The sequence below is a fragment of the Polypterus senegalus genome, chromosome 11 (genome assembly GCF_016835505.1).
Source record: "Polypterus senegalus isolate Bchr_013 chromosome 11, ASM1683550v1, whole genome shotgun sequence".
NCBI lineage: Eukaryota > Metazoa > Chordata > Cladistia > Polypteriformes > Polypteridae > Polypterus > Polypterus senegalus.
The window spans coordinates 164427253-164441841 of NC_053164.1; the positions used below are offsets into that span (position 1 = coordinate 164427253).

General features: G+C 37.1%; 1 long non-coding RNA gene across 1 annotated transcript; it reads right to left on the reverse strand.

Moving 5' to 3' along the window:
* Positions 1–478: 478 nt before the first annotated feature.
* Positions 479–13567, reverse strand: LOC120539679. The gene is made up of 2 exons (XR_005635650.1): positions 13530–13567; positions 479–743 (listed from the first exon to the last, which is right to left on the reverse strand). It is a non-coding gene; the product is annotated as an uncharacterized LOC120539679 (long non-coding RNA).
* Positions 13568–14589: the final 1022 nt, after the last annotated feature.

A 14589-nucleotide genomic window follows, 5' to 3' on the forward strand; every position in this document is an offset into this window, starting at 1 on the left:
CACCATTTTCATGAATATCTGTTGATGGACATTATGTTGGCGCCACACAATGTCAGCCAGAAGTATGTGAAATGTAATATTTATGGGTCAAGATTATAAAGTTTTTGACATGAACCTCATGGTTGTCCTTGATTGGATTCTCCAAAAAGGCCTCTGTATTCCTTCTTTGTTATTTTGTAATTACTTGTTGCAAGCATTTTTTGCCATGCTTTATGACTTTGGCTCTAGTTACATGTTCCTTTTTATTTTATTTTTTGGTTTGCCAAACTTTACCACACCACTTCCTGACTTCAATTCTTGATATCCTGGGTGCTGTTTGCTTAACTATTTATTTTTTGATCCTGACACTTGGCTTGAAATTTATGACTAAGCAGCATCTCCTGATTCCTTTTCCTTTTTAAGCTGCTGCCATCTTGTACAGTCAGGGCAGGCATTGCTGTTATCAGAATAAAAAGACGACAAATGACAAAATAAAGGCTTGTGGTGACCGTCCCGTATAATGTCAGGTTTTGCAGAGTAGGGAAAATTGACTGATACTGGTCTTTTCTATAAGAAACAGAGACAAAATAGAAAACAATGGTTAGGCTTTTATAGGGAATGGAAGGAGGTTGTTCTGGAAATGAGATCACCAGGAGGGACGAAAGTGACGTTGCTGGCAGGAACCGGAAGCGATGTCATCTGTAAGGATCGGAAGTGATGTCATCAGAAACGGGTAGGAAGTAGGTTGTTATTCTGATATTGGTCTGGAGAAAGAGGAAAAGAGGTATTAGTACTTGTTTCCAACCCTTCAGCTCTTGTAGTTTCATTCCCTGTTGGCCCCTTTGGCTGCCCCCTAAGCGCATGTGTGTGACACTGTAAGTCCACTTAATCAGAGTTATCCAGATGTGATTAAGACCAGCCCTTGTCGATATAACCTCACTTATTTCAATCCGTACAATCAAGTTGCCAGCACAAAGATTCAACAGGCCCATAATGCCACAAAGGAAATTCCTGAACATATTAGGAAAATGTTGTTGATATCTATCAATTTAGAAAAGGCCTGTATGACCATGTTGAAGACTTGAACGCACAACAGCGTACATCATATTGAAAAGAGTGGCCAGCTTGGCAAAATTACTCCAAGCGCACAGCATAATATCATCAAGGTGGCCAGAAAAGACCATAAAAGCATGCAAAGAACTGCAGACTCCTCTTGTCTCAGCTAAATTCAGTGTTCATGACTCTACAAATAGTAAAACACTGGGCTTCAGTGGAGAGCAACAGTGGAAACTGACACTAACCAAGAAGAGCATAAATGGTTATCTCTCATTTGATTAGGCGGGTCCCAAGCCTTTTGGAAGAATATTCAGTGGACAGATGAGACACAAGTGGAGCGTTTTTAGATGACATGGGTCTCTATATGTCCAGTGTAAAACAAACACAGCATTCTGTATTAAGAATGTCCTACCAACAGTCAAATGCAGACATGGTGATACAATTCCTTTCTACCTCAGCACCTGAGCAACCTCTCACCATTGATGGAGCCATGTATCAGAGAATGTCTGGTCATCCATGTGTGAGCTGAAATTGAAGCTTATTTGAGTCACATAGAAAGACAATGATTAAAATACAAAAGCAAGAATAGGTGAAATAAAGTTTTGGACTGGCCTATTGAAAGCCTGTACCTAAACCCAAGAGATACATTATGGTAGACCTGAAACAAGCAAGAACAACAACAACAAAGCATGTCTCAATGGGCTTTAACTGATCATGTTTTTTGACAGCCCCCAGCCTTAACTCCTTATGAAAAAAAGAAAAAAACTTCACAGTTCAGAGAGAGACCCCCCTTACAGGTATGTTTGGTGTGTAATGGGTGTCAAAAATGGGGTAAATGCAATACACAAACAGAAAATCCTCTTCATAGAGCTAGACGGCCAATCTATCATTGCCATCTCAGAAATCCAATACAATGGTACACACTACTTTGCTCTTGCACAGCGCACCTCACCAAGTGCAGGCACAGGGTACCATGACATCTCTCAGGGCAAGATGCAAGAATAGATCACATATGAGCATATAGATGTATTCAATAGATCACAAGCAATCTATAAAGTAATTAATAAAACTAATTAACATTAATATCTGCCCATCAGCTAACTGCAGAATCACTGCCAGATTGTAGAAAAGCAGTCAGACAAGCCAGACAAAGTCAGAATTCACACTGCTATGTTTCTGTTTAAAAATGCAGACATTAGTCACAGTTTTCACTTTTGGTCTACAGTACCCTGGCATTTTCAATCCCCAAATAACAGAGATTTTTGAAAATGCTATTCAGAGTTGTATTGTTCTGAAAGTGCAGCCTCAGCATTGTAATGTGTACAGGATCCTAATTGGTAAAAAAACATTTTCCAACTTAGCGGGCATGGAAGACCTGCTTTCCATGGCACTTGCTGTGTTGCTTACCCGCAGGCATCAAAATTACATTTTGTACAGTTTGAATTCTGCATACATGCACACAAAGCAAAAAATTTACCAGTCACTACAGTTCTGTGGTAAATTCTGTGGCCAGTGGCTTACCAACCCCTCAAGGACTTTTTGCCAATGCAGACAAGCACAGTGTAGATGAAGGTCTATGTCATACAAGTGGAGTAGCTAGGGGCGGGCGGAGGGGGTGGTCCGCCCCAGGCGGCACATTTTTGGGGGCAGCATTATTGGCCAAAAGGCTCAGTGCAATTCATGTGTAAGCAGCAGGGTTCCGAAAAATATCACTCAAGTATGAAGAAAGTCAAATTCTCTGATTTTTAACCACAAATGCTTGAAAAATAATGTTCAGACTGTCCTTCTGCATCAGACACAGCAGTTGAAATTTATGAGGCAATGACAAAAATAAACATAAACGTTACACCGATAATTTCTACGAAAATAAACAACTAATTTATAATTTTGTTTCATTACCAATCCAAATTCGTTCTTGCTCTGCACAGAAAACATCCCCACCTATCACTTGTACCCTACTTTGGTTCTGGGTTTCGTAACGTAATTAAACTAATAATCAGAACATGGCTTATCAGTGCGTCTATACTATATTCTTGTCTAGTTGATGCTTATAAATATATTATAAATAATATAAATTATTGCTGTTTCTTTATATATGAATGAATCTATGCAAAATGTGTCTTCATTTTTTTCTATACGTCATTTTAATTTTCTGTTTAAATAGTTAATCATATTCAGATATGTTGGAGGGCGGAAAAATTGAAGCACCGCCCCGCCCCGAGCGGCACGAACCCAAGCTACGCCACTGATGTCATATGTGGATATTGGGTTGTTTTAATGTGTTCAAAGATATTTTGACACTACATAATGTCAAAACTCTAGTATGGTTCTTTCAAGATAACCCCCAATTGACTTATGTGTAAACAGAAGTGTAGAAGATGGTGCTCTGCAGGTCATTTTCCATCATGTCTGCTCATTTCTTGATAAGACTGGGTCATATGTAAGATCATGGCTTCTGTATTTTTCTTCAGTATCCCATACCATTCAGCCACATACTGATTGAGAAATTATAATATTAACCCATCCATTACATAATGGATTCAAGAGTTTCTCTCAAAATGTGTGGAAATAGTTAAGGTACAGGGTACTTTTTCAAAGGTCATTTCATCAAATTATGGGGGCTCCTCAAGGTTGTTTTCCTTCTCCATTATTATTTACACTCTAAAGAGAGACATAACAATGACCATTGTTTAATTTTCAAGTATGCTAATGACAGTATGGTGACAGCCCATATATCTGGGAAGAATGAAAGCCTTTTTTTAAAAAATGAAGTGGACTATTGGGTAAATGTGGTGCAATAAGAACTCCCTTACTCTGAACGTCAAGAAGACTAAAGAACTTATACTTGACTTTAAGAGGCAGAAATCCGCATGTTCAACCCTTGTGTTCTGGGGGAGGATGTAGAAATAGTGACTGAAAATAAGTGCTTAGGAACTCACCTAGACAATAATCTAAATTTGAATAATAACACAAAGGTATGTGTTTTAAATACAATCAGCACAAATCTCTTCTTTGTAAACTTTAAGGAAGACAAGGACCTCATGCTATCCTTTTATGTCAGTCTGTCATCATTTTCAGCATCATGGCCTGGCTTAGTGATCTGGTAAACCAAAATTTAAAAAAAAAAAAAAAAACTCCAGCAGGTTACCCAACAGGCAGCCAAAACTATTTGAACCAATGGAGATAATCTGGGAAGTGTGTGTCAGAAGGCAATATTGAAAAAATCACCTCAACTTATGAGAGACACCCATTACCGTGTACAACTTTCCTTCAGTAAATCAGGGCCAGGAGAGTCACTTTAAAGAAGCACACAGACCTCTCCTTTCATCCTAGTGCAATTCAGTTTTTATAAGGAATATCAAAGATAATAAAGTTTCTAGGACTATAGAGTTTTTCACATGTATTGTGTAACTGTTTTAGGTAAAAATAAATACTGCTGAACCGTTTGAAGCAGTTAACAAAGCACTGTTAAATATTTCTTAATTCTGAGTACTTTTACCCTGTTTAATTTTTGTCTGTTACTAGGTGTATCTGAGAAAGCAAATTTCATGTTTCTTCTGTAAACATAACTAAACAAAAAACCGTTGACCTTGAACAAAGCAAATGCCTAGTAATGTATCGAATAACCTTTCATTAATTTTAAGTATTCTGTATTTATCACTGAAAGAAGGAAAAGAAACACTATCCATGGTTGCTGACTTGATTAAGTCACAAGGCACAAAATGTTATTTCATAATAATCCCTCAGTAACTTTTAACAGCTTTATTTTGGAATTAGTTCTTTGGTGTTCATGGTAGATACATTTTCACTATCCTCTGTCCTCTGATGATGTATTTAATAGATGATTTCAATTAGTGGTATTAAGTGTTTTGTCTTCTTTTTATTATGCTAATAGGTTATGACAAATGTGTTCTTAGATATTTCAGGTAAGGAAGACAGATGCTGTCCCAGGCCATGTCTCTGACTTTTTTTTTTTATCATCTTCTGTTATTCGAGTGCTCACAATAATCCTCAGGCTATCCAACATGTCCTTAGCACCAATCCAAATCATGATCAATGATCAAAACCCAGAAAAAAAGTCCACTCAGTCTCATGGAAAATACTCAGACGATGACTTGTTATTCTTGCTATAAAGCCACAAGTAGAAAAGAAAACACTAATAAAACTTTTAATTATTTATTTTTTCAAAGTACAGCACATAAAGAAAAAAAAAACAATATTAAAAGCAAATCCAAAATGTTAAATTTAGGAATAATGCAAGAATACAAAATCCAAAAGAATAATTTCAAAAATTCCAAATACAAAATGAAAAAAAAGTATATATTTAAGTTTTAAGTTTTATCCCTGCTATAGATATGTTCTTTGATGTTTTTGTTATCTATTAAGTATTATTATACTTACAGTATACTTATTATTTTGTGTAGATAGATAGATAGATAGATAGATAGATAGATAGATAGATAGATAGATACTTTGTTAATCCCAAGGGGAAATTCACCTATTATATTTAATAATATATACATGTATATTTTTTGTTTATTTTTATTATTTGTATTACTGTGCATTACTGGTTTATTTGTTCTTTATGTTATCTGCGTTGCATACTGCAGGATAAGCCCAAAGCGGTGGGACCTCCCAATGCTACAGCTGTCGGACTACCCCTCCATATTTCTGTAAGCCAGCCTCACTGATATTAAGTTAAACTTCAGTTTTTTGGCTCTCACTTATTTTGTGTTTTTTTTTTTTGCAATCAATTAGGATTCTCTGATTAATGGATATTATGGTTATGGAAACACCCAAGGATTTTTGTGTGACCAAAAGCTAAAATGGAACACAAGGGCAAGACAAAGAATGGCCAAGAGAAAGCAGGGTCAGTACCGAAGAAAAACAGGAAGACCAAATGACTTGAATTTAAAGGACAAATCATAAAGAGAAGCTGAAATTGAAGCAAAGGTCAGAAACACAAAACATCACATCAGTTACTTTTTGAATACAGTACCTCTAAAGAGTTATCCTGAGAGAAAAGTATCCACTAATTTACTGTGTCTGTTTTTAAATTAATTATAATAGTAATACTGCTAATTCTTTAGATTTATATAGTGCTTTTTTCACAATTCAAAGTACTTCAGTGAGTAGGGAGCCACATCAGCCACCACTGATGTGTAGCACCCATCTGGATGATGCAATGGCATCCATTTTTGTGCCATTACACTCAACACACATTAGCTGTTAGGTGGTGAAGGGGTGAGAGATAGTTAATCCTCAAGGCTGACTTCGCAGCTTTGATTGAAGACATGAAGGAGAGGACCCCATCGGCAAAGATCTTCGTTTCGGGTCCACTACCTCTCGTCAGACGATCCAATGAGTACTACAGTCGTCTGCTAGGATTGAACAACTGGCTACAGGGTTTCTGCAAGAAGAAGGATGTCGGTTTCATCAACAATTGGAATCTCTTTTTGGAAAGGCCACGTTTCTTCAAGCGTGATGGCCTGCATCCGAACAGTTTCGGCGCCCGGGTCCTCTCCGAAAACATATCGAAGGTAATTCGTTTATCTTGACTATCTATCTCTGCTCTTAACCCCTTCCAAATGATACTATTGTGCTAGGACATGATAAGTGTTTAATAGAATCTTCTGTTAAAGTGCACAACATTAATACTGTAATAAGCAATCTCAATGCACGTAGAAAATCTAGGAAATATGGCATAAACTCCAATAATCTAATTAAAATTACTATTCTAGAGGAACAATGTATTAAAACTATAAAAACAGATCACAGATTAAACCAAAAATACACACAGAGCGCTAATAAAATAATTTAGTTCCTATTCCAAATATCAATAACGCATATAGTATTCATCTCTGCACCTCCGAAACATTAAATATGGCACTATTAAATGTTAGAGCTTTAACCAACAAAACGTTTTTTATCAACGATCTTATTAGTGATAAAAATAGATTTATTGCACTAAATGAAACGTGGCTTAATTCAGATGCGCGCTGTTTTAATCGAATCTGCCTCCGGATTACAGTTTTACTCGTGCAGACCGCCAGGGAAAAGGGGCGGATTGGCTAACATTTACTCGAGCGATTAAAATGTAAAGATGTCAGTTTTGGTAAGTTCAAGTCCTTTGAGTATCTCACGTTGTTATCATGGAGATTCTCAAGTTCTAGTACTATCCGTGTATAGACCTCCTAAATATAACGTGTCTTTTTGAGGAATTCTCTGACTTAATGTCAATTTTAATTACTAACTATGACACACTCCTAATAGTTGGCGACTTTAATTTTCATATAGATAATCAGTGTGATCTAAAAGTAAAAGAATTTATGAACCTCCTGGATTCTTTTGATTTGAGACAACTCATAAATCAGCCTACACATAAAGCAGGTCATACGTTAGACTTAGTGATTACTAAAGGACTGAAAGTTGATATAAAACAGATCATTGATATTGGTCTATCAGACCATTTTCTTCTACTTTTAATATAGAAATAATGATAAAAAAACACTCATGAGAAGCATATTGTTAAAAAACGCTTCTTTGACTCAGCAGCAGCTTTAAAACTTACAAACATTTTAAGCAATCAGTCCGTTTATAGTGCCAGCTATAATAGCGAGGATAATGTAAATAGTAAGGTGGAAAGATTTAATTCTAAAGTGAGAGCTGCTGTTGACATAGTTGCACCTGAAAAGACAGTGAAAAAATCTTCTAGCATTGTTATACCATGGAAGACCCAAAGAGTGTCTGATTTAAAGAGAACATGCCGAGAGCTGAGCGTCAATGGAGGAAGACTAAACTTACTATCCACCATGAAATATTAAAAGTCAAAATAACAGAATACAATAACACTGTCCGTCTTGAGAGCGCTGCTATTTCTCAAGATTATAAATAACAATGCTAGTAATCCCAGAGTCTTATTTTCTACAATTGATCACCTACTAAACCCAGGTAACTCAAAGGAATGCCTCCTAAGTGCTTCCAGTGAAACCTGTGAGGCTATCGCTGTATTTTCAATCAAAAAATTAATGATATTAGAAATAACATAGTATATCCCTCCAACACTAAGGATCCTCCTAAACCCCAGCATCCAGTTATAAACAAATTAAACTCTTTCACTAGGATAGATTTACCTGATTTACAAAAATAATATCTCAATTAAAACCCTCCACCTGCGTCCTTGACCCAATACCAACAAGGTTTTTCAAAGAAGTATCAGGCGTGCTAATTGATAATGTTCTGACATAGTAAATTCGTCATTAGATACTGGGGTCTTCCCAGACTGTCTTAAGACTGCTGTAGTTAAACCCCTACTTAAGAAACATAATCTTGACCCTCGCTCTTGAAAATTTTAGACCCATCTCTAACCTGCCTTCTTAAGTAAAGTTCTGGAGAAGGCAGTCATTATGCAGTTAAATGACCACCTAAATAAACATGCTATTCTTGATAAATTTCAGTCGGTTTTAGAACAAATCACAGCACAGAAACTGCACTCGTTAAAGTAGTAAATGACTTGCGGTGAATGCAGACAGAGGCCATTTATCTGTTCTCATCCTCTTAGATCTGAGTGCTGCATTTGACACCATTGATCATAATATTCTTAGAAATCGCCTTAGTCAATGGGTGGGCCTCTCTGGCAGTGTCTTAAATTGGTTTGAATCCTACCTGACAGGGAGAAAATTTTTGTTAGTTGTGGTAATTACAACTCAAGACACATGATATCCAATATGGTGTTCCACAAGGCTCTATCCTGGGTCCGCTGTTTTCTCAATCTACATGCTTCCGTTAGGTCAGATTATCTCAGGGCACAACGTGAGCTACCACAGCTATGCTGATGACACACAGCTGTACTTATCAATAGCACCTGATGACCCGATTCTATTGATTCACTAACACAATGTCTGACTCGTATCTCAGAATGGATGAATAGTAATTTTCTCAAGTTAAATAAAGAGAAAACTGAAATTTAGTGATCAGCAATAATGGATACAATGAGGCTATTAGAAATAAACTGGATACATTAGGATTAAAAGTCAAGACGGAGGTAAAAAGCTTAGGGGTGATTGTTGACTGTAATCTGAATTTTAAATCACATATTAATCAGATCATTAGGACAGCATTTTTCACTTAAGAAACATAAGTAAAGTTAGACCTCTTATATCACTGAAAGATGCTGAGAAATTAGTTCACGTTTGTTTTCAGTCGACTAGATTACTGTAATGCACTCCTCTCAGGACTACCCAAAAAGACATAAATCGTTTGCAACTAGTGCAGAATGCAGCTGCTAGAATCCTAACTAGGAAAAGAAAATCGAACACATTTCTCCAGTTTTGATGTCACTACACTGGTTACCTGTGTCATTCAGAATTGACTTTAAAATTCTGCTTATGGTTTATAAAGCCTTAAATAATCTCCCCATCTTATATATCGGAATGTCTGACACCTTATATTCCAAATCGTAACCTCAGATCCTCAAATGAGTGTCTCCTTAGAATTCCAAGAACAAAACTTAAAAGAAGTGGTGAGGCGGCCTTCTGCTGTTATGCACCTAAAATCTGGAATAGCCTGCCAATAGGAATTCGCCAGGCTGATACAGTAGAGCACTTTAAAACACTGCTGAAAACACATTACTTTAACATGGCCTTTTTATAACTTCATTTCAATCGTAATTTAACTTAATCCTGATACTCTATATGTTCAATTCATCATAATAACTATTCATGGTGGCTCTAAAATCGTACTGACCCCTACTCTCTCTTCTGTTTCTTTTTCCGGTTTCTTTGTGGTGGTGGCCTGCGCCACCTCCACCTACTTAAAGCTTCATGATGCTCCAACAATGATGGATGGATTAAAAGGCAGAAGTCTACATGACCATCATCATCAAGTCCTTCTGTGAGAACCCTAAATCCAAAGAGGACTGTTTCATTTATGTTAGGTAGAATGCCCAGAGGGACTGGGCGGTCTCATGGTCTGGAATCCCTACAGATTTTATTTTTCTCCAGCCGTCTGGAGTTTTTTGTTTTTCTGTCCCCTGGCCATTGAACCTTACTCTTATTCGATGTTAATTAATGTCGACTTATTTTGTTTTCTTATTGTGTCTTTTATTTTTCTATTCTTTATTATGTAAAGCACTTTGAGCTACTGTTTGTATGAATATGTGCTATATAAATAAATGTTGTTGTTAGCCATTTAGAGACAAGGGATGATAAGGGGGCCAGAATGACCAGGCCATGAATGGCAGGACATCAGGATACACCCTGCTCTTTACAAAGGATGTCCAGTGATCTTCTATGACCACAGAGAGTCAGGTTTTATGTCTCATCCAAAGGATGGCATCATTTTTACAGAACAGTGTCACTATCACTGCACTTCTGCATTGGGATCCACATTCAGACCACAGGGTAAGAAACCAATGCTGGTCTCACCAACACCTCTTCCAGTTGCAACCCAAGCATTTTCTAGATGGTTTCTCATCCAAGTTCTGGCTGGGCCCAAACATGCTTACCTTAAGGTGGATGACCTCTTCTGAAGTGCATCAATTAATTTGTAAGTTTATGAAATAATTAACAACATTAAAGCCACAATTCTAAAAAAAACAAAGACTAAAGTTCTAAGCCAAATACACAACAACACAACATGATGCTAACGCCATTGTACTGTGCAGTGGCTACAGTATTACGTAACTTCATAAAGGTGCTACAGAGAGACCAGCTACAACACCTGGAGGTCTATGATCTAATTAGGGGTCTCATCCCACAACCATCAAAGACAAAACAATCAGCAAGACACACAGAGAAATAAATTCAACTAACACAACAAATGAGGTGACAATTAGCAGAATTAGAATTGAAGCAGAGAAAATAAACTATAAAGGAAGCAAAAAACAAACCGTCAGAGCAAGACTCACATGAAACCGTGGCATCTCAGGGCCCTGGATTCATAAGGAGGCAGTGATAACCACTGTGTCACCTTGCCACCCAAATGGTTAAGTAGTCTGTTGGAAATCTTGAAACATTTGAATCAGTCTACTTGAAGGCTGCTGTCATTAAAAAGAGGCACTCAGAGTATTGATGCATGCAGTTTGTTAATGAAAGACACCCATGTTACAGATTGCAGACAAGAGGCAGTTCATGTATTACCAGCAGGATTTATTAGAGCAGATAATGCACTGAACTTTAAATAATGAATGAGCACATTACCATAATATCAGGAGGCAATTCTGCAAACAGAAATTTTAGAAGGCTACTGTCATCAAGATCAAAATACTGTCGCATATCTGTAATGGGGAGCCATGTACTGCCTTTTTGGAAAGGTCATGCTAAAACCAAAAAACACTTATCTGTATAAGTAGCTGGGGTATAGAAATGATTTACTTTAAAAGACAAAAAAAAAACAACAGGATAAACTGAAACCCATGTAGAGGGGTTGGATGAGTTGGAACTGGATCAAGTGTTGAATGAATGACAGCATAGAAATGAGGCAAATTAGCAGATGTAACGGGAATTAGCAGCAGGATGGAGGAAAGGGGCAGCAATAAATAAAAAAAAGCGGCGAGTTGCAGATCATCAGATCAGGTGAACAAGTTAATCACAGGATTAGGGAATGTCTCCTGTATTATAGTGTCCACTTTTAGCTGAACATCAGAAGAAAACAAAATACTGGATTACTGATGACACACTGCAGAAACTGATGAAATTAGGGTGGGCAGGGGGAAAGAACAACATTGTTCATACAAGCGTCCACACAGTTGAAACAACTTAAATGTATTCTTATGTAATTCATATCCCATTAGAAATGCTCAAAATGTTGTACTGTATATAGAGTATTGCCAGATGTAATATATTTAAAAGAAATGCCAAATTCCTTATTATATATTTGTACGCAAAAAATATTCATTCATCCATTTTCTAGCCTGAGTTTATAACACAGACCCACCCTCACTCATACTTAACCTGTGCATCTCTGTGATGAAACCCCATGCTAACATTAAGGCAACAGTCAATGCTAGGGCCTGGAATTTGAACCCAGCACTATGGAGCTCGGAAGCACAAAAATACCTGTGATATATTGTGACAATGATAATTAAATATGATTAAACTGGAGGGCCCGCTTGAAGGTACATCCCTAGTGATAAAGCCTAGTACCCCAAGGGCTGCATGATTTTCTCGACTACCTGTTAGGTTTTGGCAACAGTATAGAGACGATCATGGAGAAAGACCTGCTGTTCAAGACCAGACATAGTACAACATGTTCAAATCCACTTAATTCAGTTCAGGGTCTTTGTGGACTGGAGCCTATGCTATAAGCAGCACTGGGCAAAAGACAGAGAAAAGCATTAGGATGGGAGCCAGACCATCTCAGCAAATACATACAGATCATCTGAAATACACGAAAGGAAAAAAAATTAAAAACAAAAGGAAACGCCCTGACATTGCGAATGCACGTTATTGGCACTGTTAAGGTGATCCAGAAGGGGGTTGCAGATTTCAGAGCCTTCTATGTTATTTGACACTCTAACACCTACTTGGTCTGTGTAATCAATGAGAAGCTGATAGTAGTAGGGACTTTATTGGATATTTGGTGTAATTTTCCAGTTTAGCAAAAAAGAATTTGCTCAAGGTCACACGTCTCCTTATGAGGACATATGAAGGATTAGAAATAAATAATCATGTTGAGTGTATGGGTCTGGTCTATGAGCCTAATTGTTTTTACGTTTTACTCACATACACTCACATACATTCATAACTGTTGTATTTCACCTCAGGCTCATAAATGTTTTTTCCTTAATTGATCTTTTTTTGTATTTTGTTTTAGTGATTATGTTCTGCTTTCATTTTTTGTTCATTTTATTTCTTAAATATTGTATTGTGCATTCATTATTTTCAGTTTTAAATTTTTGTTGTCTGCCTTTTGCTCCATATGCAGATTCTTAAAAAGTCTTATTAGTCTCAAGGGGCCAGACATGACGCTGGAAAAAGAATCCACATCCAGTGACTACTCATTAAAAAGTCTCTAGTGAATCCACTGCTGAAAAGGCCCTGGCCAAAGGGTATCTTTCTAAAAAATCTGCCCACTGTTTACTCGAATCAATGCACTTTAACTGGCAGGAGTGCAACATAAAACTCAAAAAAAAAAAAGCAACATTTTGTGGGCTAGCGACATTTACTGTATTTGTTAAGGCAACATTAACAGTAAGTTGTATTAAGAGCAACATTTAATTAAGTCCTATACACAGTATGTACTATTTTAAAGTGTTTCCACAAAATTCTGCTAAGGCATGTTTGACATTTACAATTAGACAGTAATATTAACCTGTTTTTCTTACTCGTGAGGACTGTGCAGCTTCATCTGTAGTCTATGTTTTTTTCATGTCTCTGCCACTCACGTTGTGAAGAGGGGGGCTGAACGCACCCCAAGGAAACGTGATCGCTCTTCTGATACCCTCTCTTAAATGGGGATACAATGGCAAACAAATACAATTTTTTTTTACCTACCTCTTTACCCGATCAGCTGCTGGCTTGCTGCTGCTGCCATGTCACATGATCTGCATCTCGCACGGCACACTTCTGTCATATCACCAATGTCTATATATTCAATTTCTTTTTCCTTTTACCTTTTCATCAATATCACATTGAATTTTGATTCCGCATTTGGAATTACATCGTGACAATGAAACATATAACTACCTGTGAGTGAATATCGTTTGTTTCTCTCTACAAGAAATGTGTCTGACAATAGCATTCGCACAAATGAGAAATGACTGAACCGTGTGCGTGGTTATGTGGGCAGGACTTTTCCAAATCTCTTTGCAAATAAGCTCTTGTCTTGCGGGGCTTGAAATTTTCCCTCGCGGGATTTCACTTTCACCAAATAACAAATCTTTTAATTCTCGCAGATACGCCTCTTCATTTGGAATAAATATTTTCCCTAATGGCAACACGAATTAGACGATCTACATGTCTCCGACAAAGTTTAAATCTGAACAATATATTCAATCTAATTTTGCTGTTCGCTTATTTCACTGAGTAATAATTTCCATTTGTTTGCGCTAATGCGACTTTTACTCTCCTTTTTTGAGACTTTCAAATTTTCGTATTTCCATTATCTCTAATGTGTACGTGTACTGAGCCAATGTTTTTGAATTTTTTACGACGTTCTACTTTGTCATCTGGTTTTATTTCCGGCCCCAGATGTCTCTTAGATCTCTTAGCACAAAGACTTGTCTTGTGGGACGTGAAAGTGTCTCTCTCTGAGAAAATCACATCTCATCTCCTTCCAAGATTTTTTTTTTATAATAGAGAGATGTAGCTGCCAACTCCTTGTAAGCTCACTGTGACTCTGACTGACATTGACCACATACAGTTGGAGGCAGTGCATCAGTCACTTTTATTACAAGTCCAGTGATGTGCTTGAATGCTAAATTATACTGTAGTTTTTGCAGAAAGATTTTCCCCTCATAGCAGATTACTGTATTTTTGATTTTAATACATGAAATGTGTTCTCTGCACACACGACACATTTATTTGTTTCACAGTGATCTTTTTGGGGGACGTT